Source organism: Carcharodon carcharias, assembly GCF_017639515.1.
Source record: "Carcharodon carcharias isolate sCarCar2 chromosome 38 unlocalized genomic scaffold, sCarCar2.pri SUPER_38_unloc_11, whole genome shotgun sequence".
Taxonomy (NCBI): domain Eukaryota; kingdom Metazoa; phylum Chordata; class Chondrichthyes; order Lamniformes; family Lamnidae; genus Carcharodon; species Carcharodon carcharias.
This window is the reverse complement of record NW_024470777.1, coordinates 1-26,911: the sequence shown is the minus strand read 5'-3', so window position 1 is coordinate 26,911 and position 26,911 is coordinate 1. Positions and strand designations below refer to the sequence as shown.

At 59.0% G+C, this 26,911-nt stretch overlaps 1 pseudogene; it reads left to right on the top strand.

Moving 5' to 3' along the window:
• On the top strand, positions 1-26,887 carry LOC121274773 (annotated as a pseudogene).
• Positions 26,888-26,911: the final 24 nt, after the last annotated feature.

The window sequence follows — 26,911 nt, the reverse complement described above, 5'->3', positions numbered from 1 at the left end:
CTCCGTCCACTTCCGGTGGCGGTGGTGCAGCGCTGAAAGGTTTCCCCCGCACCAGTATCTCCCCCCTATCTCGGAGCAGCCGGAGCGACGACCGCGTGTAGTGAGGCGACCGGGCCGCAGGTGCTGGTTATCCCGGACCCGGACCCGGACCCTGACCCTGACCGGGGCAGTGGGAGGGGGAGGGGGGAGTGAGGGAGGGGGAGGGGAGTGAGGGAGGGGGGAGGGGAATGAGGGAGGGGGGAGGGAGTGAGGGGGGGAGGGGGGGAGGGGAATGAGGGAGGGGGAGGGGGCGGGGGGAGGGGGAGGAGAGTGAGTGAGGGAGGGGGGAGGGGAGTGAGGGAGGGGGAGGGGAGTGAGTGAGGGAGGGGAGTGAGTGAGGGAGGGGAGTGAGGGAGGGGGAGGGGAGTGACTGAGGGAGAGGAGTGAGGGATGGGGAGGGGAGTGAGGGAGGGGGGAGGGGAGTGAGGGAGGGGGAGGGGGCGGGGGAGGGGGAGGAGAGTGAGTGAGGGAGGGGGGAGGGGAGTGAGGGAGGGGGGAGGGGAGTGAGTGAGGGGGAGGGGAGTGAGTGAGGGGGAGGGGTGTGATGGAGGGGGAGGGGAGTGAGTGAGGGGGAGGGGAGTGAGTGAGGGGGAGGGGTGTGATGGAGGGGGAGGGGAGTGAGTGAGGGAGGGGAGTGAGGGAGGGGGAGGGGAAGGGGAGTGAGTGAGGGAGGGGGAGGGGAGTGAGTGAGGGAGGGGAGTGAGGGAGGGGGAGGTAGAGTGAGGGACGGGGAGGGGAAGGGGAGTGAGTGAGGGAGGGGGGAGGGGAGTGAGGGAGGGGAAGGGGAGTGAGTGAGGGAGGGGAGTGAGGGAGGGGAAGGGGAGTGAGTGAGGGAGGGGGGAGGGGAGTGAGGGAGGGAGGGGAGTGAGGGAGGGGAAGGGGAGTGAGTGAGGGAGGGGGAGGGGAGTGAGGGAGGGAGGGGGAGTGAGGGAGGGAGGGGAGTGAGGGAGGGGGGAGGGGAGTGAGTGAGGGGGAGGGGAGTGAGTGAGGGAGGGGAAGGGGAGTGAGGGAGGGGAAGTGGAGTGAGTGAGGGAGGGGAGTGAGGGAGGGGAGGGGGGGAGTGGGGGAGGGGAGTGAGTGAGGGAGGGGAGTGAGGGAGGGGGAGGGGGGAGTGAGGGAGGGGGAGGGGGGAGTGGGGGAGGGGAGTGAGTGAGGGAGGGGAGTGAGGGAGGGGAGTGTGGGAGGGGGAGGGGGGACAGACGAAGTGAGGGAGGGGGAGGGGGGTGAGTGAGGGAGGGGGGAGGGGGAGTGGGGGAGGGGGAGGGGGGAGTGTGGGAGGGGGAGGGGGGTGAGGGGGGGAGGGGAGAGGGTGGGGAGGGAGGGGGGTGGGGAGTGAGGGAGGGAGAGGGGGAAGGGGGTGCGAGTGAAGGAGGGGGGAAGGTGGGGAGGGGGAGGGAGAAAAAGGATGGGGAGGCAAGGGGCCGCCGCCAGCATGCCCGCCCAGCCTATTTCCCCTTCCCCCTCCCTCCAGCCCGCCCGCGCCCCCACCCCTCTCTCGCTCCCCCCCACCACCTCGCCTCGCCCCCCCCATCCGCGCTCTCTCCCACTCCCCCTCCGCTCCGCTCTCTCCCCCTCCCCGCCCCGCCCGCCGATCGCTCCCCCCCTCCCCTCCCTCCGCTCTCCCCCCTCCCTCCCTCCGCTAGCGCCTCTCCCCTCCCCTCCCTCCGCTTTCTCCCCCTCCCCTCCCTCCGCTCTCTCCCTCTCCCCCTCCCCTCCCGCTCTCTCCCCTCCCCTCCCCTCCGCTCTCTCCCCCTCCCCTCCCTCCGCTCTCTCCCCCTCCCCTCCCTCCGCTCTCTCCCCCTCCCCTCCCCTCCCTCCGCTCTCTCCCCCTCCCCTCCCTCCGCTCTCTCCCTCTCCCCTCCGTCCGCTCTCTCCCTGGTGTCTGTTTCCCTCTCTCCGCTGCTCATCATCACACTCTCTCACGCTCTCTCTGTCTCTCCCACAGGACTGATCCATCATGTCGCGATTCTTTGCCACAGGGTCTGACAGTGAGACCGAGTCGTCGTCCTCTGGCGATGAGCTCATCTCAAAACCAGCAGGATCCAACTTCTCCAAACAGTATGTACAGCTTCATGGATTCTCAGCACTGACCCTCCGACAGTGCGGCTCTCCCTCAGCGCTGACCCTCCGACAGTGCGGCGCTCCCTCAGCGCTGACCCTCCGACAGCGCGGCGCTCCCTCAGCACTGACCCTCCGACAGTGCGGCTCTCCCTCAGCACTGACCCTCCGACAGCGCGGCGCTCCCTCAGCGCTGACCCTCCCACAGTGCGGCTCTCCCTCAGCGCTGACCCTCCGACAGTGCGGCGCTCCCTCAGCGCTGACCCTCCGACAGCGCGGCGCTCCCTCAGCGCTGACCCTCCCACAGTGCGGCTCTCCCTCAGCACTGACCCTCCGACAGTGCGGCTCTCCCTCAGCGCTGACCCTCCGACAGTGCGGCTCTCCCTCAGCGCTGACCCTCCGACAGTGCGGCGTTCCCTCAGCACTGACCCTCCGACAGTGCGGCTCTCCCTCAGCACTGACCCTCCGACAGTGCGGCTCTCCCTCAGCGCTGACCCTCCGACAGTGCGGCGTTCCCTCAGCACTGACCCTCCGACAGTGCGCGGCTAAGGTTGAGTTTGTGGTGATCTGTGGGAATGTGCACAAGTCACGCGGCAGCTGACAGGACAGGGGGAGAGAGGGGTTAATAAAGCAGACAGTATCCTGGGCTTTATTCATAGGGGCGTAGGGTACAAGAGCAGGGAGGTTAGGTTAAACCCTTCATAAAACTCTGGCATCGCTCCCGGCTGGAGTTTCGTGTCCAATTCCGGGCTCCGCACTTTGGGAAGGATGTGGATGCCCTCGGAGAGGGTGCGGAGGAGATTTACTGGAACGTTTCCCGGTGGGGTTAATGAGGGGACTTCAGTCCGTGTGGGGGGAGAGAGTGAGAGAGAGCGGGAGAAGCTGGGATTGTTCTCCCCGGAAGCGGAGAAGGTTAAGGGGGGGGAGGAGATTGAATCCAGGGCGTTCCCGATCGGGAAAGGTGGGTGGGGGGGTTGGGGGGTGTCGGGATCGAGCGAGTCAGTGAGGCGGGGGGGAAACTGTTCCCGGTGACTGGAGGGGTGGGGGAACCAAGAGGGACAGGGATTGAAGGCGATCGGTGGGGGGAGAAGCAGAGCGTGAGTGGGATGAATGGGACAGATCGTTCAGTGAGCCAGCACGGACAAGATGGGCAGACTGGCCTCCTGTGCGATAGCGGCTTGTGATTGAATCCTCTGCCCCCCCACCTTCTCTTTCAGGCCTCTGCTGGTCAGCGATGATGAGGAGGATATGAAACGAGTCGTTCGCAGCGCCAAAGACAAGAGGTGAGTGACGGACTCCCTGAGCTCCCTACTCTCGTCCACTGCCCCTCACTGACCCTGCGTACAGGACCCAGGCAGCACACTGACCCCTTCACCCCACCTGACCTGGCACTGGGTACCCGCACCCACCTCCCTATCTCTGTACCCTCCTCCAGCCCCCTACACCCCTCCCTATCTCTGTAACCTCCTCCAGCCCCCTACAACTCTCCCTATCTCTGTAACCTCCTCCAGCCCCCTATACCCCTCCCTATCTCTGTAACCTCCTCCAGCCCCCTACACCCCTCCCTATCTCTGTAACCTCCTCCAGACCCTACACCCCTCCCTATCTCTGTAACCTCCTCCAGACCCTACAACTCTCTCTCTCTCTCTCTCTCTCAGGTTCGATGAGTTGATGAACATTATTAAGACCATTCGCAATGCGATGAAGATCAGGGACATTGCCAAATGCCTGGAAGAGTTTGAAATCCTTGGGAAGGCCTACCTCAAATCCAAGAGCATTGTTGATAAAGAAGGCGTTCCCAAATTCTACATCCGAATCCTTGCTGACCTGGAGGATATGGTGAACGAGGTGTGTCCTGACTGTCTGTGCACAGGTCTCCCTCTGTCCCCGAACCACCACCCCCAGCATGTCTGCCTGTCTCCCCGTCTCATTCCCCTTCTCATTCCCCCCCCTCTCTCCCCCTCTCTCACTCTCTCTCTCTCCCCTACAGGTCTGGGAGGATCGGGAAGGCCGGAAGAAGATGAACAAGAATAACTCGAAGGCACTGGCCACCATGAGGCAGAAAATACGCAAATACAACCGGGACTTTGAGACAGATATCACTGCTTACAGAGAGGTGAGGGGAGCCGAGGTACCAGGCAGGCCACAGGCTCCAGGTGCGGCCTGTGCTGGTGAGCTGGGCAGAGAGACAGCGTGCTGTAACTAAACGGTGCTCCGAGTGTGGTCAAACCAGACCAGAACTGTACACGGTGCTCCGAGTGTGGTCTAACCGGACCAGAACTGTACACGGTGCTCCGAGTGTGGTCAAACCGGAACAGAACTGTACACGGTGCTCCGAGTGAGGTCTAACCGGACCAGAACTGTACACGGTGCTCCGAGTGTGGTCTAACCGGACCAGAACTGTACACGGTGCTCCGAGTGTGGTCTCACCAGACCGGAATTGTACACGGTGCTCCGAGTGTGGTCAAACCAGACCAGAACTGTACACGGTGCTCCGAGTGTGGTCTAACCGGACCAGAACTGTACACGGTGCTCAGAGTGTGGTCTAACCGGACCAGAACTGTACACGGTGCTCCGAGTGTGGTCTAACCGGACCAGAACTGTACACGGTGCTCAGAGTGTGGTCTAACCAGACCAGAACTGTACACGGTGCTCAGAGTGTGGTCTCACCAGACCGGAATTGTACACGGTGCTCCGAGTGTGGTCAAACCAGACCAGAACTGTACACGGTGCTCCGAGTGTGGTCTAACCGGACCAGAACTGTACACGGTGCTCAGAGTGTGGTCTAACCGGACCAGAACTGTACACGGTGCTCCGAGTGTGGTCTAACCGGACCAGAACTGTACACGGTGCTCCGAGTGTGGTCTAACCAGACCAGAACTGTACACGGTGCTCCGAGTGTGGTCTAACCAGACCAGAACTGTACACGGTGCTCCGGGTGTGGTCTAACCGGACCAGAACTGTACACGGTGCTCCGAGTGTGGTCAAACCAGACCAGAACTGTACACAGTGCTCCGAGTGTGGTCTAACCGGACCAGAACTGTACACGGTGCTCCGAGTGTGGTCTAACCAGACCAGAACTGTACACGGTGCTCCGAGTGTGGTCTAACCGGACCAGAACTGTACACGGTGCTCCGAGTGTGGTCTAACCGGACCAGAACTGTACACGGTGCTCCGAGTGTGGTCTAAGCGGACGTGGTCTGTACAATCTTTGTTCTGTACGCTCTCGATTTCTTTGTTTCAGAATCCGGAGAAATCTGCTGATGAAGAGGAAGAAGCTGATGAGGATGAAGGTGAGAAAAATTTGCATTTCAACTCTCCCTGTGGTCCAGGCACCAACTCTACCCAATATATTAACGGCTCCCTCTCTCCCCCTCTATCCCCCTCTCTCCCTCCCCCTCTCTCCCTCCCCCTCTCTCCCTCCCTCTCTCTCCCTCTCCCTCTCTCCCTCCCCCTCTCTCCCTCCCTCTCTCTCCCTCCCTCTCTCTCTCCCTCCCCCTCTCTCCCTCCCTCTCTCTCCCTCCCCCTCTCTCCCTCCCCCTCTCTCCCTCCCCCTCTCTCCCTCTCCCCCTCTCTCCCTCTCCCCCTCTCTCCCTCTCCCCCTCTCTCCCTCTCCCTCTCTCTCTCTCTCTGCAGCCTCCGCTGACGACGATGACGATGACGACGATGATGACATTGAGGTCTCTGCCTCTGTCTTCCTTAAGAAAGCAGAACCTGCTCCGGAGAGCAAGAAACTGGCCAAGAAACAGGAGGTCAGAGTTCAGCTTTAATAAATCTCCCCCCTCTGCCCACTCTGCGCAGCCTCTCCTCTCGACCGCCTCTGCTATTGTATCCCCCTCTCTCCGCCTGCTGTTCTCTCCCCTGCTCCCCCACCTCTCTCTGTCCACCTGCCACTCTCTCTCCTCTCGCTGCCCCTCCTCTCTGTCCACCTGCCGCTCTCCCTCCCCGCTCCCCCACCTCTCTCTGTCCACCTGCCGCTCTCTCTCCCAGCTCTCCCACCTCTCTCTGTCTACCTGCCGCTCTCTCTCCCCTGCTCCCCCACCTCTCTCTGTCCACCTGCCACTCTCTCTCCTCTCGCTGCCCCTCCTCTCTGTCCACCTGCCGCTCTCCCTCCCCGCTCCCCCACCTCTCTCTGTCCACCTGCCGCTTTCTCTCCCAGCTCTCCCACCTCTCTCTGTCCACCTGCCGCTCTCTCTCCCTGCTCCCCCTCCTCTCTCTGTCCACCAGCCCCTCTCTCTGTCCGCCAGCCGCTCTCTCTCCTCTCGCTCCCCCTCCTCTCTGTCCACCTGCCGCTCTCTCTCCCTGCTCCCCCTCCTCTCTCTGTCCGCCAGCCCCTCTCTCTGTCCACCTGCTGCTCTCTCTCCCTGCTCCCCCACCTCTCTCTGTCCGCCAGCCCCTCTCTCTGTCCGCCAGCCGCTCTCTCTCCTCTCACTCCCCCTCCTCTCTGTCCGCCTGCCGCTCTCTCTCCCTGCTCCCCCTCCTCTCTCTGTCCGCCAGCCCCTCTCTCTGTCCGCCAGCCGCTCTCTCTCCTCTCGCTCCCCCTCCTCTCTGTCCGCCAGCCGCTCTCTCTCCTCTCGCTCCCCCTCCTCTCTGTCCGCCTGCCGCTCTCTCTCCCTGCTCCCCCTCCTCTCTCTGTCCGCCAGCCCCTCTCTCTGTCCGCCAGCCGCTCTCTCTCCTCTCGCTCCCCCTCCTCTCTGTCCGCCTGCCGCTCTCTCTCCCAGCTGTCCCACCTCTCTCTGTCCACCTGCCGCTCTCTCTCCCCTGCTCCCCCTCCTCTCTCTGTCCACCTGCCGCTCTCTCTCCCCTGCTCCCCCTCCTCTCTCTGTCCGCCAGCCCCTCTCTCTGTCCGCCAGCCGCTCTCTCTCCTCTCGCTCCCCCTCCTCTCTGTCCACCTGCCGCTCTCTCTCCCTGCTCCCCCTCCTCTCTCTGTCCGCCAGCCCCTCTCTCTGTCCGCCAGCCGCTCTCTCTCCTCTCGCTCCCCCCTCCTCTCTGTCCGCCTGCCGCTCTCTCTCCCTGCTCCCCCTCCTCTCTCTGTCCGCCAGCCCCTCTCTCTGTCCGCCAGCCGCTCTCTCTCCTCTCGCTCCCCCTCCTCTCTGTCCGCCAGCCGCTCTCTCTCCTCTCGCTCCCCCTCCTCTCTGTCCGCCTGCCGCTCTCTCTCCCTGCTCCCCCTCCTCTCTCTGTCCGCCAGCCCCTCTCTCTGTCCGCCAGCCGCTCTCTCTCCTCTCGCTCCCCCTCCTCTCTGTCCGCCTGCCGCTCTCTCTCCCTGCTGTCCCACCTCTCTCTGTCCACCTGCCGCTCTCTCTCCCCTGCTCCCCCTCCTCTCTCTGTCCTCCTGCCGCTCTCTCTCCCCTGCTCCCCCTCCTCTCTCTGTCCACCTGCCGCTCTCTCTCCCCTGCTCCCCCTCCTCTCTCTGTCCGCCAGCCGCTCCCTCTCCCCTGCTCCCCCTCCTCTCTCTGTCCACCTGCCGCTCTCTCTCCCTGCTGTCCCTCCTCTCTCTGTCCACCTGCCGCTCTCTCTCCCAGCTCTCCCACCTCTCTCTGTCCACCTGCCGCTCTCTCTCCCCTGCTCCCCTCCTCTCTCTGTCCACCTGCCGCTCTCTCTCCCCTGCTCCCCCACCTCTCTCTGTCCACCTGCCGCTCTCTCTCCCCTGCTCCCCCACCTCTCTCTGTCCACCTGCCGCTCTCTCTCCCCGCTCCCCCTCCTCTCTCTGTCCACCTGCCGCTCTCTCTCCCCTGCTCCCCCACCTCTCTCTGTCCGCCAGCCGCTCTCTCTCCCCGCTCCCCCACCTCTCTCTGTCCACCTGCCACTCTCTCTCCTCTCGCTGCCCCTCCTCTCTCTGTCCGCCTGCCGCTCTCTCTCCCCTGCTCCCCCTCCTCTCTCTGTCCGCCTGCCGCTCTCTCTCCCCTGCTCCCCCTCCTCTCTCTGTCCACCTGCCGCTCTCTCTCCCCGCTCCCCCACCTCTCTCTGTCCACCTGCCACTCTCTCTCCTCTCGCTGCCCCTCCTCTCTGTCCACCTGCCGCTCTCCCTCCCCGCTCCCCCTCCTCTCTGTCCGCCTGCCGCTCTCTCTCCCAGCTCTCCCACCTCTCTCTGTCCACCTGCCGCTCTCTCTCCCCTGCTCCCCCTCCTCTCTCTGTCCACCTGCCGTTCTCTCTCCCCTGCTCCCCCTCCTCTCTCTGTCCACCTGCTGCTCTCTCTCCCTGCTCCCCCACCTCTCTCTGTCCGCCAGCCCCTCTCTCTGTCCGCCAGCCGCTCTCTCTCCTCTCGCTCCCCCTCCTCTCTGTCCGCCTGCCGCTCTCTCTCCCTGCTCCCCCGCCTCTCTCTGTCCGCCAGCCCCTCTCTCTGTCCGCCAGCCGCTCTCTCTCCTCTCGCTCCCCCTCCTCTCTGTCCGCCAGCCGCTCTCTCTCCTCTCGCTCCCCCTCCTCTTTGTCCGCCTGCCGCTCTCTCTCCCTGCTCCCCCTCCTCTCTCTGTCCGCCAGCCCCTCTCTCTGTCCGCCAGCCGCTCTCTCTCCTCTCGCTCCCCCTCCTCTCTGTCCGCCTGCCGCTCTCTCTCCCTGCTGTCCCACCTCTCTCTGTCCACCTGCCGCTCTCTCTCCCCTGCTCCCCCTCCTCTCTCTGTCCACCTGCCGCTCTCTCTCCCCTGCTCCCCCTCCTCTCTCTGTCCGCCAGCCCCTCTCTCTGTCCGCCAGCCGCTCTCTCTCCTCTCGCTCCCCCTCCTCTCTGTCCACCTGCCGCTCTCTCTCCCTGCTCCCCCTCCTCTCTCTGTCCGCCAGCCCCTCTCTCTGTCCGCCAGCCGCTCTCTCTCCTCTCGCTCCCCCTCCTCTCTGTCCGCCTGCCGCTCTCTCTCCCTGCTCCCCCTCCTCTCTCTGTCCGCCAGCCCCTCTCTCTGTCCGCCAGCCGCTCTCTCTCCTCTCGCTCCCCCTCCTCTCTGTCCGCCAGCTGCTCTCTCTCCTCTCGCTCCCCCTCCTCTCTGTCCGCCTGCCGCTCTCTCTCCCTGCTCCCCCTCCTCTCTCTGTCCGCCAGCCCCTCTCTCTGTCCGCCAGCCGCTCTCTCTCCTCTCGCTCCCCCTCCTCTCTGTCCGCCTGCCGCTCTCTCTCCCTGCTGTCCCACCTCTCTCTGTCCACCTGCCGCTCTCTCTCCCCTGCTCCCCCTCCTCTCTCTGTCCACCTGCCGCTCTCTCTCCCCTGCTCCCCCTCCTCTCTCTGTCCACCTGCCGCTCTCTCTCCCCTGCTCCCCCTCCTCTCTCTGTCCGCCAGCCGCTCCCTCTCCCCTGCTCCCCCTCCTCTCTCTGTCCACCTGCCGCTCTCTCTCCCTGCTGTCCCTCCTCTCTCTGTCCACCTGCCGCTCTCTCTCCCAGCTCTCCCACCTCTCTCTGTCCACCTGCCGCTCTCTCTCCCCTGCTCCCCCCCTCTCTCTGTCCACCTGCCGCTCTCTCTCCCCTGCTCCCCCTCCTCTCTCTGTCCACCTGCCGCTCTCTCTCCCCTGCTCCCCCACCTCTCTCTGTCCACCTGCCGCTCTCTCTCCCCTGCTCCCCCTCCTCTCTCTGTCCGCCAGCCGCTCTCTCTCCCCGCTCCCCCACCTCTCTCTGTCCACCTGCCACTCTCTCTCCTCTCGCTGCCCCTCCTCTCTCTGTCCGCCTGCCGCTCTCTCTCCCCTGCTCTCCCACCTCTCTCTGTCCGCCTGCCGCTCTCTCTCCCCTGCTCCCCCTCCTCTCTCTGTCCACCTGCCGCTCTCTCTCCCCGCTCCCCCACCTCTCTCTGTCCACCTGCCACTCTCTCTCCTCTCGCTGCCCCTCCTCTCTGTCCACCTGCCGCTCTCCCTCCCCGCTCCCCCTCCTCTCTGTCCGCCTGCCGCTCTCTCTCCCCTGCTCTCCCACCTCTCTCTGTCCACCTGCCGCTCTCTCTCCCCTGCTCCCCCTCCTCTCTCTGTCCACCTGCCGTTCTCTCTCCCCTGCTCCCCCTCCTCTCTCTGTCCACCTGCTGCTCTCTCTCCCTGCTCCCCCTCCTCTCTCTGTCCGCCAGCCCCTCTCTCTCCCCTGCTCCCCCTCCTCTCTCTGTCCGCCAGCCGCTCTCTCTCCTCTCGCTCCCCCTCCTCTCTGTCCGCCTGCCGCTCTCTCTCCCCCGCTCCCCCTCCTCTCTGTCCGCCTGCCGCTCTCTCTCCCCTGCTCCCCCTCCTCTCTGTCCACCTGCCGCTCTCTCTCCCTGCTCCCCCTCCTCTCTCTGTCCGCCAGCCCCTCTCTCTGTCCGCCAGCCGCTCTCTCTCCTCTCGCTCCCCCTCCTCTCTGTCCACCTGCCGCTCTCTCTCCCCTGCTCCCCCTCCTCTCTCTGTCCGCCAGCCGCTCTCTCTCCCCTGCTCCCCCTCCTCTCTCTGTCCACCTGCCGCTCTCTCTCCCTGCTGTCCCTCCTCTCTCTGTCCACCTGCCGCTCTCTCTCCCAGCTCTCCCACCTCTCTCTGTCCACCTGCCGCTCTCTCTCCCCTGCTCCCCCTCCTCTCTCTGTCCACCTGCCGTTCTCTCTCCCCTGCTCCCCCTCCTCTCTCTGTCCACCTGCTGCTCTCTCTCCCTGCTCCCCCTCCTCTCTCTGTCCGCCAGCCGCTCTCTCTCCTCTCGCTCCCCCTCCTCTCTGTCCGCCTGCCGCTCTCTCTCCCCCGCTCCCCCTCCTCTCTGTCCGCCTGCCGCTCTCTCTCCCCTGCTCCCCCTCCTCTCTCTGTCCACCTGCCGCTCTCTCTCCCTGCTCCCCCTCCTCTCTCTGTCCGCCAGCCGCTCTCTCTCCTCTCGCTCCCCCTCCTCTCTGTCCGCCTGCCGCTCTCTCTCCCCTGCTCCCCCTCCTCTCTCTGTCCGCCAGCCGCTCTCTCTCCCCTGCTCCCCCTCCTCTCTCTGTCCACCTGCCGCTCTCTCTCCCTGCTGTCCCTCCTCTCTCTGTCCACCTGCCGCTCTCTCTCCCAGCTCTCCCACCTCTCTCTGTCCACCTGCCGCTCTCTCCCCTGCTCCCCCTCCTCTCTCTGTCCACCTGCCGTTCTCTCTCCCCTGCTCCCCCTCCTCTCTCTGTCCACCTGCTGCTCTCTCTCCCTGCTCCCCCTCCTCTCTCTGTCCGCCAGCCGCTCTCTCTCCCCTGCTCCCCCTCCTCTCTCTGTCCACCTGCTGCTCTCTCTCCCTGCTCCCCCTCCTCTCTCTGTCCGCCAGCCGCTCTCTCTCCCCTGCTCCCCCTCCTCTCTCTGTCCACCTGCCGCTCTCTCTCCCCTGCTCCCCCTCCTCTCTCTGTCCACCTGCCGTTCTCTCTCCCCTGCTCCCCCTCCTCTCTCTGTCCACCTGCTGCTCTCTCTCCCTGCTCCCCCTCCTCTCTCTGTCCGCCAGCCGCTCTCTCTCCCCTGCTCCCCCACCTCTCTCTGTCCGCCAGCCGCTCTCTCTCCCCGCTGCCCCTCCTCTCTGTCCGCCTGCCGCTCTCTCTCCCCTGCTCCCCCTCCTCTCTGTCCGCCTGCCGCTCTCTCTCCCCTGCTCCCCCTCCTCTCTCTGTCCGCCTGCCGCTCTCTCTCCCCTGCTCCCCCTCCTCTCTGTCCACCTGCCGCTCTCTCTCCTCTCGCTCCCCCTCCTCTCTGTCCGCCTGCCGCTCTCTTTCCCTGCTGCCCCTCCTCTCTGTCTGCCTGCCGCTCTCTCTCCCCTGCTCCCCCTCCTCTCTCTGTCCGCCTGCCCCTCTCTCTCCCCTGCTCCCCCTCCTCTCTCTGTCCACCTGCCGCTCTCTCTCCCAGCTCTCCCACCTCTCTCTGTCCACCTGCTGCTCTCTCTCCCTGCTCCCCCTCCTCTCTCTGTCCGCCAGCCGCTCTCTCTCCCCTGCTCCCCCTCCTCTCTCTGTCCACCTGCCGCTCTCCCTCCCCGCTCCCCCACCTCTCTCTGTCCACCTGCTGCTCTCTCTCCCCGCTCCCCCACCTCTCTCTGTCCACCTGCTGCTCTCTCTCCCTGCTCCCCCACCTCTCTCTGTCCGCCAGCCGCTCTCTCTCCCCGCTCCCCCACCTCTCTCTGTCCGCCTGCCGCTCTCTCTCCCCTGCTCCCCCTCCTCTCTCTGTCCACCTGCCGCTCTCTCTCCCAGCTCTCCCACCTCTCTCTGTCCACCTGCTGCTCTCTCTCCCTGCTCCCCCTCCTCTCTCTGTCCGCCAGCCGCTCTCTCTCCCCTGCTCCCCCTCCTCTCTCTGTCCACCTGCCGCTCTCCCTCCCCGCTCCCCCACCTCTCTCTGTCCACCTGCTGCTCTCTCTCCCCGCTCCCCCACCTCTCTCTGTCCACCTGCTGCTCTCTCTCCCTGCTCCCCCACCTCTCTCTGTCCGCCAGCCGCTCTCTCTCCCCGCTCCCCCACCTCTCTCTGTCCACCTGCCACTCTCTCTCCTCTCGCTGCCCCTCCTCTCTCTGTCCACCTGCCGCTCTCTCTCCCCTGCTCCCCCACCTCTCTCTGTCCACCTGCCACTCTCTCTCCTCTCGCTGCCCCTCCTCTCTGTCCACATGCCGCTCTCCCTCCCCGCTCCCCCTCCTCTCTCTGTCCGCCAGCCGCTCTCTCTCTCCCCCCGCTCCCTTTCCTCTCTCTGTCACCTGCTGTTCTTTCTCCTCTCGCTCCCTCTCCTCTCTCTGTCCACCTGCTGTTCTTTCTCCTCTCGCTCCCTCTCCTCTCTCTGTCCACCTGCCGCTCTCTCCCTGCTCCCCCTCCTCTCTGTCCGCCAGCCCCTCTCTCTGTCCGCCAGCCGCTCTCTCTCCTCTCGCTCCCCCTCCTCTCTGTCCACCTGCTGCTCTCTCTCCCTGCTCCCCCTCCTCTCTCTGTCCACCTGCCGCTCTCTCCCTGCTCCCCCTCCTCTCTGTCCGCCAGCCGCTCTCTCTCTGCCCCGCTCCCTTTCCTCTCTCTGTCCACCTGCTGTTCTTTCTCCTCTCGCTCCCTCTCCTCTCTCTGTCCACCTGCTGTTCTTTCTCCTCTCGCTCCCTCTCCTCTCTCTGTCCACCTGCCGCTCTCTCCCTGCTCCCCCTCCTCTCTGTCCACCAGCCCCTCTCTCTGTCCGCCAGCCGCTCTCTCCTCTCGCTCCCCCTCCTCTCTCTGTCCACCTCCCGCTCTCTCTCCCCCTCCTCACTGTCTGCCTGACACTCTCACTCCTCACTCCCTCTCCCTCCCATCCTCCCTCCCTCCAACCTGCTCGCTCGCTCGCTCCCTCCCTCCCTCTCTCTCTCTCTCCTCTGTTCCCACATCGGTGAGTCCCTGCTGCACTGTGCCTGCCCTCACATGCTGTTCTATCCACACCATCACAGGAGGAGGAAGATGAAGATGACGATGATGATGATGAGGATTGGGGAACACCCTCAGACGAATCTGATTCCGAATCTGACGATGATGACAGCAAATATACCTCCCTCGCCCATAAATTCCTGAAAAAGTAAGTGCTGAACACAGGGAAGGGTTCCGGGGGGGGGTTATATTATATACAGGGTAACAGATAGCTGGGAGAGAGTCTCATCGAGGGGTACAGGGGGTTATATTATGTACAGGGTAACAGATAGCTGGGAGAGAGTCACATCGAGGGGTTCAGGGGGGGTTATTATATACAGGGTAACAGATAGCTGGGAGAGAGTCTCATCGAGGGGTTCAGGGGGGTTATATTATATACAGGGTAACAGATAGCTGGGAGAGAGTCTCATCGAGGGGTACGGGGGTATATTATATACAGGGTAACAGATAGCTGGGGAGAGAGTCACATCGAGGGGTACAGGGGGTTATATTATATACAGGGGTAACAGATAGCTGGGAGAGTCACATCGAGGGGTACAGGGAGTTATATTATATACAGGGTAACAGATAGCTGGGAGAGAGTCACATCGAGGGGTACAGGGGTTATATTATATACATGGGTAACAGATAGCTGGGGGAGAGAGAGTCACATCGAGGGGTACAGGGGGTTATATACAGGGTAACAGACAGCTGGGAGAGTCACATCGAGCGGTACAGGGGGTTATATTATGTACAGGGTGACAGATAACTGGGAGAGAGTCACATCGAGGGGTACAGGGGGTTATATTATATACAGGGTCGTAGTTGGGAGAGAGTCACATCGAGGGGTACAGGGGGGTATATTATATACAGGGTAACAGATAGCTGGGAGAGAGTCACATCGAGGGGTACAGGGGGTTATATTATATACAGGGTAACAGATAGCTGGGAGAGAGTCACATCGAGGGGTACAGGGGGTTATATTATATACAGGGTAACAGATAGCTGGGAGAGAGTCACATCGAGGGGTACAGGGGGTTATATACAGGGTAACAGATAGCTGGGAGAGTCACATCGAGCGGTACAGGGGGTTATATTATATACAGGGTAACAGATAGCTGGGAGAGTCACATCGAGGGGTACAGTGGGTTATATTATATACAGGGTAACAGATAGCTGCGAGAGAGTCACATCGAGGGGTACAGTGGTTATATTTATATACAGGGTAACAGATAGCTGGGAGAGAGTCACATTGAGGGGTACAGTGGGTTATATTATATACAGGGTAACAGATAGCTGGGAGAGAGTCACATCGAGGGGTACAGTGGGTTATCGAGGGGTACAGGGGGTTACATTATGTACAGGGTAACAGATAACTGGAGAGTCACATCGAGGGGTACAGTGGGTTATATTATGTACAGGGTAACAGCTGGGAGAGAGTCACATCGAGGGGTACAGGGGGTTATATTTTATACAGGGTAACAGATAGAGGGACAGAGTCACATTGAGGGTTACCGGGGGTTATATTATATACAGGGTAACAGATAGCTGGGAGAGAGACACATCGAGGGGTACAGGGGGTTATATTATATACAGGGTAACAGATAGCTGGAGAGAGTCACATCGAGGGGTACAAGGGGGTATATTATATACAGGGTAACAGATAGCCGGGAGAGAGTCACATCGAGGGGTACAGGGGGTTATATTATGTACAGGTTAACAGATAGCTGGGAGAGTCACATCGAGGGGTACAGGGGGTTATATTATGTACAGGGTAACAGATAGCTGGGAGAGTCACATCGAGGGGTACAGGGGGTTATATTATATACAGGGTAACAGCTGGGAGAGTCACATCGAGGGGTACAGTGGGTTATATTATATACAGGGGTAACAGATAGCTGGGAGAGTCACATCGAGGGGTACAGGGGGGTATATTATATACAGGATAACAGATAGCTGGGAGAAAGTCACATCGAGGGGTACAGGGGGTTATATTATATACAGGGTAACAGATAGCTGGGAGAGAGTCACATCGAGGGGTACAGGGGTTTATATTATATACAGGGTAACAGATAGCTGGGAGAGAGTCACATCGAGGGGTACAGGGGGTTACATCATATACAGGGTAACAGATAGCTGGGAGAGTCACATCGAGGGGTACCGTGGGTTATATTTACAGGGTAACAGATAGCTGGGAGAGTCACATCGAGGGGTACAGGGGGTTATATTATATACAGGGCAATAGATAGCTGGGAGAGTCACATCGAGGGGTACAGGGGGTTATATTATATACAGGGTAACAGATAGCTGGGAGAGACTCACATCGAGGGGTACAGGGCGTTATATTATATACAGGGTAACAGATAGCTGGGAGAGAAACACATCGAGGGGTACAGGGGGTTATATTATATAGAGGGTAACAGATAGCTGGGAGAGAAACACATCGAGGGGTACAGGGGGGTATATTATATACAGGGTAACAGATAGCTGGGAGAGAGTCACATCGAGGGGTACAGGGGGTATATTATATACAGGGTAACAGATAGCTGGGAGAGAGTCACATCGAGGGGTACAGGGGGTTATATACAGGGTAACAGATAGCTGGGAGAGTCACATCGAGCGGTACAGGGGGTTATATTATATACAGGGTAACAGATAGCTGGGAGAGAGTCACATCGAGGGGTACAGGGGATTATATTATATACAGGGTAACAGATAGCTGGGAGAGCGACACATCGAGGGGTACAGGGGGTTATATTATATACAGGGTAACAGATAGCTGGAGAGCGACACATCGAGGGGTACAGGGGGTTATATTATATACAGGGTAACAGATAGCTGGGAGAGAGTCACATCGAGGGGTACAGGGGGTTATATTATATACAGGGTAACAGATAGCTGGGAGAGTCACATCGAGGGGTACAGGGGGTTATATTATATACAGGGTAACAGATAGCCGGGAGAGAGTCACATCGAGGGGTACAGGGGGTTATATTATGTACAGGTTAACAGATAGCTGGGAGAGTCACATCGAGGGGTACAGTGGGTTATATTATGTACAGGGTAACAGATAGCTGGGAGAGTCACATCGAGGGGTACAGGGGGTTATATTATATACAGGGTAACAGCTGGGAGAGTCACATCGAGGTGTACAGTGGGTTATATTATATACAGGGTAACAGATAGCTGGGAGAGTCACATCGAGGGGTACAGGGGGGTATATTATATACAGGGTAACAGATAGCTGGGAGAGAGTCACATCGAGGGGTACAGGGGGTTATATTATATACAGGGTAACAGATAGCTGGGAGAGAGTCACATCGAGGGGTTCAGGGGGGTATATTATATACAGGGTAACAGATAGCTGGGAGAGAGTCACATCGAGGGGTACAGGGGGTTATATTATGTACAGGTTAACAGATAGCTGGGAGAGTCACATCGAGGGGTACAGGGGGTTATATTATGTACAGGGTAACACATAGCTGGGAGAGTCACATCGAGGGGTACAGGGGGTTATATTATATACAGGGTAACAGCTGGGAGAGTCACATCGAGGGGTACAGTGGGTTATATTATATACAGGGTAACAGATAGCTGGGAGAGTCACATCGAGGGGTACAGGGGGGTATATTATATACAGGATAACAGATAGCTGGGAGAAAGTCACATCGAGGGGTACAGGGGGTTATATTATATACAGGGTAACAGATAGCTGGGAGAGAGTCACATCGAGGGGTTCAGGGGGGTATATTATATACAGGGTAACAGATAGCTGGGAGAGAGTCACATCGAGGGGTACGGGAGTTATATTATATACAGGGTAACAGATAGCTGGGAGAGAGTCACATCGAGGGGTACAGGGGTTTATATTATATACAGGGTAACAGATAGCTGGGAGAGAGTCACATCGAGGGGTACAGGGGGTTATATACAGGGTAACAGATAGCTGGGAGAGTCACATCGAGCGGTACAGGGGGTTTTATTATATACAGGGTAACAGATAGCTGGGAGAGAGTCACATCGAGGGGTTCAGGGGGGTATATTATATACAGGGTAACAGATAGCTGGGAGAGAGTCACATCGAGGGGTACAGTGGGTTATATTATATACAGGGTAACAGATAGCTGGGAGAGAGTCACATCGAGGGGTACAGGGGTTTATATTATATACAGGGTAACAGATAGCTGGGAGACAGTCACATCGAGGGGTACAGGGGGTTACATCATATACAGGGTAACAGATAGCTGGGAGAGTCACATCGAGGGGTACCGTGGGTTATATTTACAGGGTAACAGATAGCTGGGAGAGTCACATCGAGGGGTACAGGGGGTTATATTATATACAGGGCAATAGATAGCTGGGAGAGTCACATCGAGGGGTACAGGGGGTTATATTATATACAGGGTAACAGATAGCTGGGAGAGACTCACATCGAGGGGTACAGGGCGTTATATTATATACAGGGTAACAGATAGCTGGGAGAGAAACACATCGAGGGGTACAGGGGGTTATATTATATAGAGGGTAACAGATAGCTGGGAGAGAAACACATCGAGGGGTACAGGGGGGTATATTATATACAGGGTAACAGATAGCTGGGAGAGAGTCACATCGAGGGGTACAGGGGGTTATATTATATACAGGGTAACAGATAGCTGGGAGAGAGTCACATCGAGGGGTACAGGGGGTTATATACAGGGTAACAGATAGCTGGGAGAGTCACATCGAGCGGTACAGGGGGTTATATTATATACAGGGTAACAGATAGCTGGGAGAGAGTCACATCGAGGGGTACAGGGGATTATATTATATACAGGGTAACAGATAGCTGGGAGAGCGACACATCGAGGGGTACAGGGGGTTATATTATATACAGGGTAACAGATAGCTGGGAGAGCGACACATCGAGGGGTACAGGGGGTTATATTATATACAGGGTAACAGATAGCTGGGAGAGAGTCACATCGAGGGGTACAGGGGGTTATATTATATACAGGGTAACAGATAGCTGGGAGAGTCACATCGAGGGGTACAGGGGGTTATATTATATACAGGGTAACAGATAGCCGGGAGAGAGTCACATCGAGGGGTACAGGGGGTTATATTATGTACAGGTTAACAGATAGCTGGGAGAGTCACATCGAGGGGTACAGTGGGTTATATTATGTACAGGGTAACAGATAGCTGGGAGAGTCACATCGAGGGGTACAGGGGGTTATATTATATACAGGGTAACAGCTGGGAGAGTCACATCGAGGTGTACAGTGGGTTATATTATATACAGGGTAACAGATAGCTGGGAGAGTCACATCGAGGGGTACAGGGGGGTATATTATATACAGGGTAACAGATAGCTGGGAGAGAGTCACATCGAGGGGTACAGGGGGTTATATTATATACAGGGTAACAGATAGCTGGGAGAGAGTCACATCGAGGGGTTCAGGGGGGTATATTATATACAGGGTAACAGATAGCTGGGAGAGAGTCACATCGAGGGGTACGGGGGTTATATTATATACAGGGTAACAGATAGCTGGGAGAGAGTCACATCGAGGGGTACAGGGGTTTATATTATATACAGGGTAACAGATAGCTGGGAGAGAGTCACATCGAGGGGTACAGGGGGTTATATACAGGGTAACAGATAGCTGGGAGAGTCACATCGAGCGGTACAGGGGGTTTTATTATATACAGGGTAACAGATAGCTGGGAGAGAGTCACATCGAGGGGTTAAGGGGGTATATTATATACAGGGTAACAGATAGCTGGGAGAGAGTCACATCGAGGGGTACAGTGGGTTATATTATATACAGGGTAACAGATAGCTGGGAGAGAGTCACATCGAGGGGTACAGGGGGTTATATTATATACAGGGTAACAGATAGCTGGGAGAGAGTCACATCGAGGGGTACAGGGGGTTACATTATATACAGGGTAACAGATAGCTGGGAGAGTCACATCGAGGGGTACCGTGGGTTATATTTACAGGGTAACAGATAGCTGGGAGAGTCACATCGAGGGGTACAGTGGGTTATATTATATACAGGGCAATAGATAGCTGGGAGAGTCACATCGAGGGGTACAGGGGGTTATATTATATACAGGGTAACAGATAGCTGGGAGAGACTCACATCGAGGGGTACAGGGCGTTATATTATATACAGGGTAACAGATAGCTGGGAGAGAAACACATCGAGGGGTACAGGGGGTTATATTATATACAGGGTAACAGATAGCTGGGAGAGAAACACATCGAGGGGTACAGGGGGGGTATATTATATACAGGGTAACAGATAGCTGGGAGAGAGTCACATCGAGGGGTACAGGGGGTTATATTATATACAGGGTAACAGATAGCTGGGAGAGAGTCACATCGAGGGGTACAGGGGGTTATATTATATACAGGGTAACAGATAGCTGGGAGAGAGTCACATCGAGCGGTACAGGGGGTTATATTATGTACAGGGTAACAGATAGCTGGGAGAGCGACACATCGAGGGGTACAGGGGGTTATATTATATACAGGGTAACAGATAGCTGGGAGAGAGTCACATCGAGGGGTACAGGGGGTTATATTATATACAGGGTAACAGATAGCTGGGAGAGAGTCACATCGAGCGGGTACAGGGGGTTATATTATGTACAGGGTAACAGATAGCTGGGAGAGCGACACATCGAGGGGTACAGGGGGTTATATTATATACAGGGTAACAGATAGCTGGGAGAGAGTCACATCGAGGGGTACAGGGGGTTATATACAGGGTAACAGATAGCTGGGAGAGTCACATCGAGGGGTACAGTGGGTTATATTATATGCAGGGTAACAGATAGCTGGGAGAGAGTCACATCGAGGGGTACAGGCGGTTATATTATATTCGGACCCCAGCCATCGGTTGAATACCCCTTCCTGCATCCAGGCAGCCGACAGAAGATGAGAAACGAGCTGCGGACGGAACGGAACGGGATGATAATAAGAAGAAGAACGGATGGAACGCAAGGATAAAAAAAAGAACGAGGACGAGGATGAGGAAGATAACGAGGGCGGAGAGTGGAAACCCGTCAAGGGCGGGGCTCCCATGGTCTCGGTAAGTGGCTGTACCCCCCCCACTCTCCCCACTACGGGCACCCGCTCTCTACACCCCCCACCCCCCCCCCAACTCTCCGCCCCTACGGCACCGACTCTCCCCCAGGGTCCAGGCACCGACTCCCCCCGGGTTCCGGGCACCGACTCTCCCCGGGGTATGAGTCCTCCCCCATGGGCTGTGTGTGGGGTGTTAGGAGTGTTCGAGCGATGTGATTGATCAGGTTTCCCCTTCCCTCCCTCTCTCTACAGGAAAGCCCAAGATGTTTGCCAAGGGCACTGAGATCAACCACACTGTGGTCCTGAAGAAACTGAACGAGATTCTACAGGCTCGAGGGAAGAAGGGGACGGACAGGTAAATTCAGAGGGGACCGATCGCCCGGTCAGTGCACAGGAGGAGGCCATTCAGCCCCTCTCCAGCCCTGTTACACAGGAACAGGAGGAGGCCATTCAGCCCTCTGGAGGCTGTTCCAGCGCTCTGTCAGACCATGGCTGGACTGTATCACGGCTCCATTTACCCTCCCATGTTCCATATCCCTCAATCACCACCCCCCCCCACCCCAACCCACAACAATCTATCCACCTCGCTCATGAATTAATTTGTACCCGGCATGGACGCCATTTTAGTGTGTGTGTGAGAGAGAGAGAGAGAGAGATATACAGGTTCCGCTCCCCTCTGGGTGGGGGGAGTGTTTCCTGACCCCCCCACACCGAGCGGCCTGGCGTGAACTTTAACCTCCTCGTCCAGGACTATTCCCTCCCCCTCCCCGGGGCAATAGTTTCTCTCCCGTCGACCCTATCGGATCCGATAATCACCTCCCAGCCCCTCCCGATCTGATCCACCGGATAACCTTCCAGGCTGGAGGGAGCACCGCAGTGTGACCGGGCCCTCGCAGTTTAACCCCTTTCAGCCCCCCCGGGGGTTCGTTCTCCCCCGGCCCTACCCGGAGCCCCCTGACTGAGCCGTGGGGGGGGGGGTTGTTGGGGGGGTGGGGGTGCCTGGAACGTCCTGGAGCACGGGACCTGCGCAGCCGCTCGACGGACTGCCGAGATGTCACTGCCGAGAGTTGGGTACATACTGGCAGGGAGCTGAGGGAGAGAGAGCGGGAGCACGAAGGTACAGAGCACTGCCGGACGGCGCAAGCAGATTCAACAGGAAAGCCTCGAGAGGGGAGAGTTGGGTATGCACGCGCAGGGAGCTGAGCGAGAGGGAGAGAGAGCGGGGAGCACGAAGGTACAGAGCGCTGCCGGGCGGCGCAAGCAGATTCGACAGGAAAGCCTCGAGAGGGGAGAGTTGGGTATGCACGCGCAGGGAGCTGAGCGAGAGGGAGAGAGAGCGGGAACACGAAGGTACAGAGCGCTGCCGGGCGGCGCAAGCAGATTCGACAGGAAAGCTTCGAGAGGGGAGAGTTGGGTACATACTAGCAGGGAGCTGAGGGAGAGAGAGCGGGAGCACGAAGGTACAGAGCACTGCTGGACGGCGCAAGCAGATTCGACAGGAAAGCTTCGAGAGGGGAGAGTTGGGTACATACTGGCAGGGAGCTGAGAGAGTGGGAGCACACAGGCCGCACGCTGAGGGCCTCGAAGCTGCGCTCGCCACCCCTTCCCCTCGGTCTCGGTCCGCCCGCGTGGTTGGGAAAGGCTGGCGTCCCGCTGCCTCGCGCCTCGAGATTTCACCTCGCCTCTCGTTGTTGACCCGGGACAGGGCAGCCCAGATCGAGATGCTGACGGAGCTCTGCACCATCTCTGTGGCCCACAACCTGGGAGAGGGCATCATGCTGAAAATCAAGTTCAACATCGTGGCTTCATTGTACGACTACAATCCTAACCTGGCGTCGTGTTATGAAGGTAAGAGTAAATCTCCCTCTACACCGTCCCATCAAACACTCCCAGGACAGGTACAGCACGGGGGTTAGATACAGAGTAAATCTCCCTCTACACCGTCCTCATCAAACACTCCCAGGACAGGTACAGCACGGGGTTAGATACAGAGTAAATCTCCCTCTACACTGTCCCCATCAAACACTCCCAGGACAGGTACAACACGGGGTGAGATACAGAGTAAATCTCCCTCTACACTGTCCCCATCAAACAATCCCAGGACAGGTACAGCACGTGGTTAGATACAGAGTAAATCTCCCTCTACACCGTCCCCATCAAACACTCCCAGGACAGGTACAGCACGGGGTTATATACAGAGTAAAGGTCCCTCTACACCGTCCCCATCAAACACTCCCAGAACAGGTACAGCACGGGGTTAGATACAGAGTAAATCTCCCTCTACACTGTGCCCATCAAACACTCCCAGAACAGGTACAGCACGGGGTTAGATACAGAGTAAAGCTCCCTCTGCAGCTTCTGATGTTCCCCTTTTCCCCTTGCAGCAAGATATGTGGAGGAAATGTCTGGGCTGTGTGGATAACCTGCTCGATATCCTGTTTCGAATGTCCCAACATCTTCATCGGGGAGAATATTGGGGAGGATTCAGAGAATCTCTCCAATGCTGAACAGGTAATGACATCTCCTCCCCTCCCCCTCGCCTCCCTCCCCCATCTCATCTCTCTGGCCATGACCCCCTCCCCACAACATCCCTGTTGACTGCCCCTCACTCTGTGCTACCCCACCCCTACCCAGCCGAGCTCTTGAAACCTGCTTGATCTCTCTGTGTCCCCCCCTCTCTCTCTCTCCCTGCGTGTCCCTCTCTCTCTCTCTCTCTCCCTGCGTGTCCCTCTCTCTCTCTCTCTCCTGCTGTTTGTCCTCTCTCTCTCTCCCTGCGTGTCCCTCTCTCTCTCTCTCTCCCTGCGTGTTCCTCTCTCTCTCTCTCCCTGCGTGTCCCTCTCTCTCTCTCTCCCCCTGCGTGTCCCTCCTCTCTCCTCCCTGTGTGTCCCTCTCTCTCTCTCTCCCCTGTGTCCCTCTCTCTCTCTCTCCCTGCGTGTCCCTCTCTCTCTCTCTCCCTGTGTGTCTCTCTCTCTCTCTCTCCTGCGTGTCACTCTCTCTCTCTCTCTCCCTGCTCGTGTCTCTCTCTCTCTCTCTCCCTGCGTGTCCCTCTCTCTCTCTCCCTGCGTGTCCCTCTCTCTCTCTCCCTGCGTGTCCCTCTCTCTCTCTCCCTGCGTGTCCCTCTCTCTCTCTCTCCCTGCGTTGTCCCTCTCTCTCTCTCTCCCTGCGTGTCCCTCTCTCTCTCTCCCTGCGTGTCCCTCTCTCTCTCTCCCCTGCGTGTCCCTCTCTCTCTCCTCTCCCTGCGTGTCCCTCTCTCTCTCTCTCCCTGCGTGTCCCTCTCTCTCTCTCTCCCTGCGTGTCCCTCTCTCTCTCTCTCCCTGCGTGTCCCTCTCTCTCTCTCTCCCTGCGTGTTGTCCCTCTCTCTCTCTCCTGCGTGTCCCTCTCTCTCTCTCTCCCTACCTGTCCTCTCTCTCTCTCTCCCTGCGTGTCCCCCTCTCTCTCTCCCTGCGTGTCCCCCTCTCTCTCTCCCTGCGTGTCCCCTCTCTCTCTCCCTGCGTGTCCCCCTCTCTCTCTCCCTGCGTGTCCCCTCTCTCTCTCCCTGCGTGTCCCTCTCTCTCTCTCCCTGCGTGTCCTCTCTCTCTCTCTCTCCCTGCGTGTCCCTCTCTCTCTCTCCTGCGTGTCCCTCTCTCTCTCTCTCTCCCTGCGTGTCCCTCTCTCTCTCTCCCTGCGTGTGTCCCTCTCTCTCTCTCTCCTGCGTGGCCCCTCCTCTCTCTCTCTCCCCTGCGTGTCCCTCTCTCTCTCTCTCTCCCTGCGTGTCCCTCTCTCTCTCTCTCCCTGCGTGTCCCTCTCTCTCTCTCCTGCGTGTCCCTCCTCTCTCTCTCTCCCTGCGTCTGTCCCTCTCTCTCTCTCTCCCCTGCGTGTCCTCTCTCTCTCTCTCCCTGCGTGTCCCTCTCTCTCTCTCCTGCGTGTCCCTCTCTCTTCTCCTCTCCCTGCGTGGTGTCCCTCTCTCTCTCTCTCTCCCTTGCGTGTGTCCCTCTCTCTCTCTCTCTCCCTGCGTGTCCCTCTCTCTCTCTCTCTCCCTGCGTGTCCCTCTCTCTCTCTCCCTGCGTGTCCCTCTCTCTCTCTCTCTCCTGCGTTGTCCCTCTCTCTCTCTCTCTCCCTGCGTGTCCCTCTCTCTCTCTCTCCCTGCGTGTCCTCTCCCCCTCTCTCTCGCCCTGCGTGTCCCTCCCCTCTCTCTCCTGCGTTGTCCCTCTCTCTCTTCCCTGCCTGCGTGTCCCTCTCTCTCTCTCCCTGCGTGTCCTTCTCTCTCTCTCTCTCCTGCGTGTACCTCTCTCTTCTCTCTCCTGCGTGTCCCCTCTCTTCCCCCCTGCGTGTCCCTTCTCTCTCTCTCCCTGCGGTGTCCCTCTCTCTCTCTCTCCCTGCGTGTCCCTCTCTCTTTCTCTCTCCCTGCGTGTCCCTCTCTCTCTCTCTCCCTGCGTGTCCCTCTCTCTCTCTCTCCCTGCGTGTCCCTCTCTCTCTCTCTCCCTGCGTTGTCCCTCTCTCTCTCTCCCTGCGCTGTCCCTTCTCTCTCTCTCTCCCTGCGTGTGTCCTCTCTCTCTCTCTCTCCCTGCGTGTCCCTCTCTCTCTCTCCCTGCGTTGTCCCTCTCTCTCTCTCCCTGCGTGTCCCTCTCTCTCTCTCTCCCTGCGTGTCCTCTCTCTCTCTCCCTGCGTGTGTCCCTCTCTCTCTCTCCCTGCGTGTCCTCTCTCTCTTCTCCCTGCGTTGTCCCTCTCTCTCTCCTCTCCAGCGTGTCCCTCTCTCTCTCTCTCCTGCGTGTCCCTCTCTCTCTCCCTGCGGTCCCCCTCACATCCCCCCATCCTGGACCTCGGACCCCCCGCCCCTACCCCTCCCTTTCCATGGTTCCCTCCCCTCTCTCCAAACTCCACTAATTTCTCTCCCCCCGCCTCTCTTAGCCGTACAGAGTGCGTGGCTGTATCCTGACACTTGTAGAGAGGATGGATGAAGAGTTCACCAAAATCATGCAGAGCACAGAACCCCCACTCACAAGGTAAAGGAGTGAAAACCCCTTTCTGAACCCTGGCCTAGGGGAAAACCCTTTAGAAATACAGCACCATTCGCGACTCCTCAGATACTGAAGCAGCCCTCACGGTCCAAATGCAGCAGACCTGGACAATATCCAGGCTCAGGGCTGACAAGTGGTGAGTAACATTCACACCACACAAGTGCCAGGCAATGACCATCTCCAAAAGAGAGACTCCAACCATCGCCCCCCTTGACATTCAATGGCATTACCATCACTGAATCCCCCACTATCAACATCCTGGGGGTTACCATTGACCGGAAACTGAACTGGGACCAGCCTTATAAATCTGTGGCTACAAGAGAGGTCAGAGGCTGGGAATCCTGCGGAGAGTAACTCACCTCCTGACTCCCCCAAAACCTGTCCACCATTACAAGGCACCAGTCAGGCGTGTGATGGGGACACTCCCCACTTGCCTGGATGAGTTGGCTCCCACAACAATCAAGGAAGCTCGACACGTCCAGGACAAAGCAGCCCCCGCTCGATCGGCACCCCATCCACAAACATTCACTCCTCCACCACCGACGCACAGGGCGGCAGCGTGTGTACCATCTACAAGATGCACTGCAGCAACTCACCAAGGCTCCTTCGACAGCGCCGCCCAAACCCAACCACCTCTACCATCTAGAAGGACGGAGAGCAGCAGACACATGGGGAAACCACCACCTGGAAGTTCCCCTCCGAGCCCCTCACCATCCCGCTTGGAAATATATCGGCAGTTCCTTCACTGTCGCTAGGGCAAAATCTGGAACTCCATCCCTAACAGCGCCGTGGGTGTACCTACACCACACGGGACAAAATCCTGGAACTCCCTCCCTAACAGCGCTGTGGGTGTACCTACACACACGGGGGACAAAATCCTGGAACACCCTCCCTAACAGCGCCGTGGGTGTACCTACACCACACGGGGACAAAAATCTGGAACTCCCTCCCTAACAGCGCGTGGGTGTACCTACACCACACGGGGGACAAAATCCTGGAACTCCCTCCTGACAGCGCCGTGGGTGTACTACACCACACGGGGGACAAAATCCTGGAACTCCCTCCCTAACAAGCGCCGTGGGTGTACCTACACCACACGGGGACAAAATCCTGAACTCCCTCCCTAACAGCGCGTGGGTGTACTACAACGCACGGGGGACAAAATCCTGGAACTCCCTCCCTAACAGCGCGTGGGTGTACTCTCTGCTCTCATGCTCTCTGTCTGTCTCCCCAGCCTCCTCACTCCGTACTCTCACCACCCCCCCCCGCCGACCTGTTATCTCTTTCTCCCTCACAGAGTACGTGGAGAACTGAAGGACGAGTCCCGGGTCTGTCAGATTGTGGAGCGCCCTGCGCGGTACCTGGAGATGAAAGGGCTCTACAGAGGAGATCTGCGTGTCTACCTCCGCGGATCATGCACACCTATTACAAGTTTGACTACAAAGCCCACCAGCGGCTGCAGCCGCCTGCTGACCAGTCAAGGTTCGGCCTGACCTCCGAACTCTG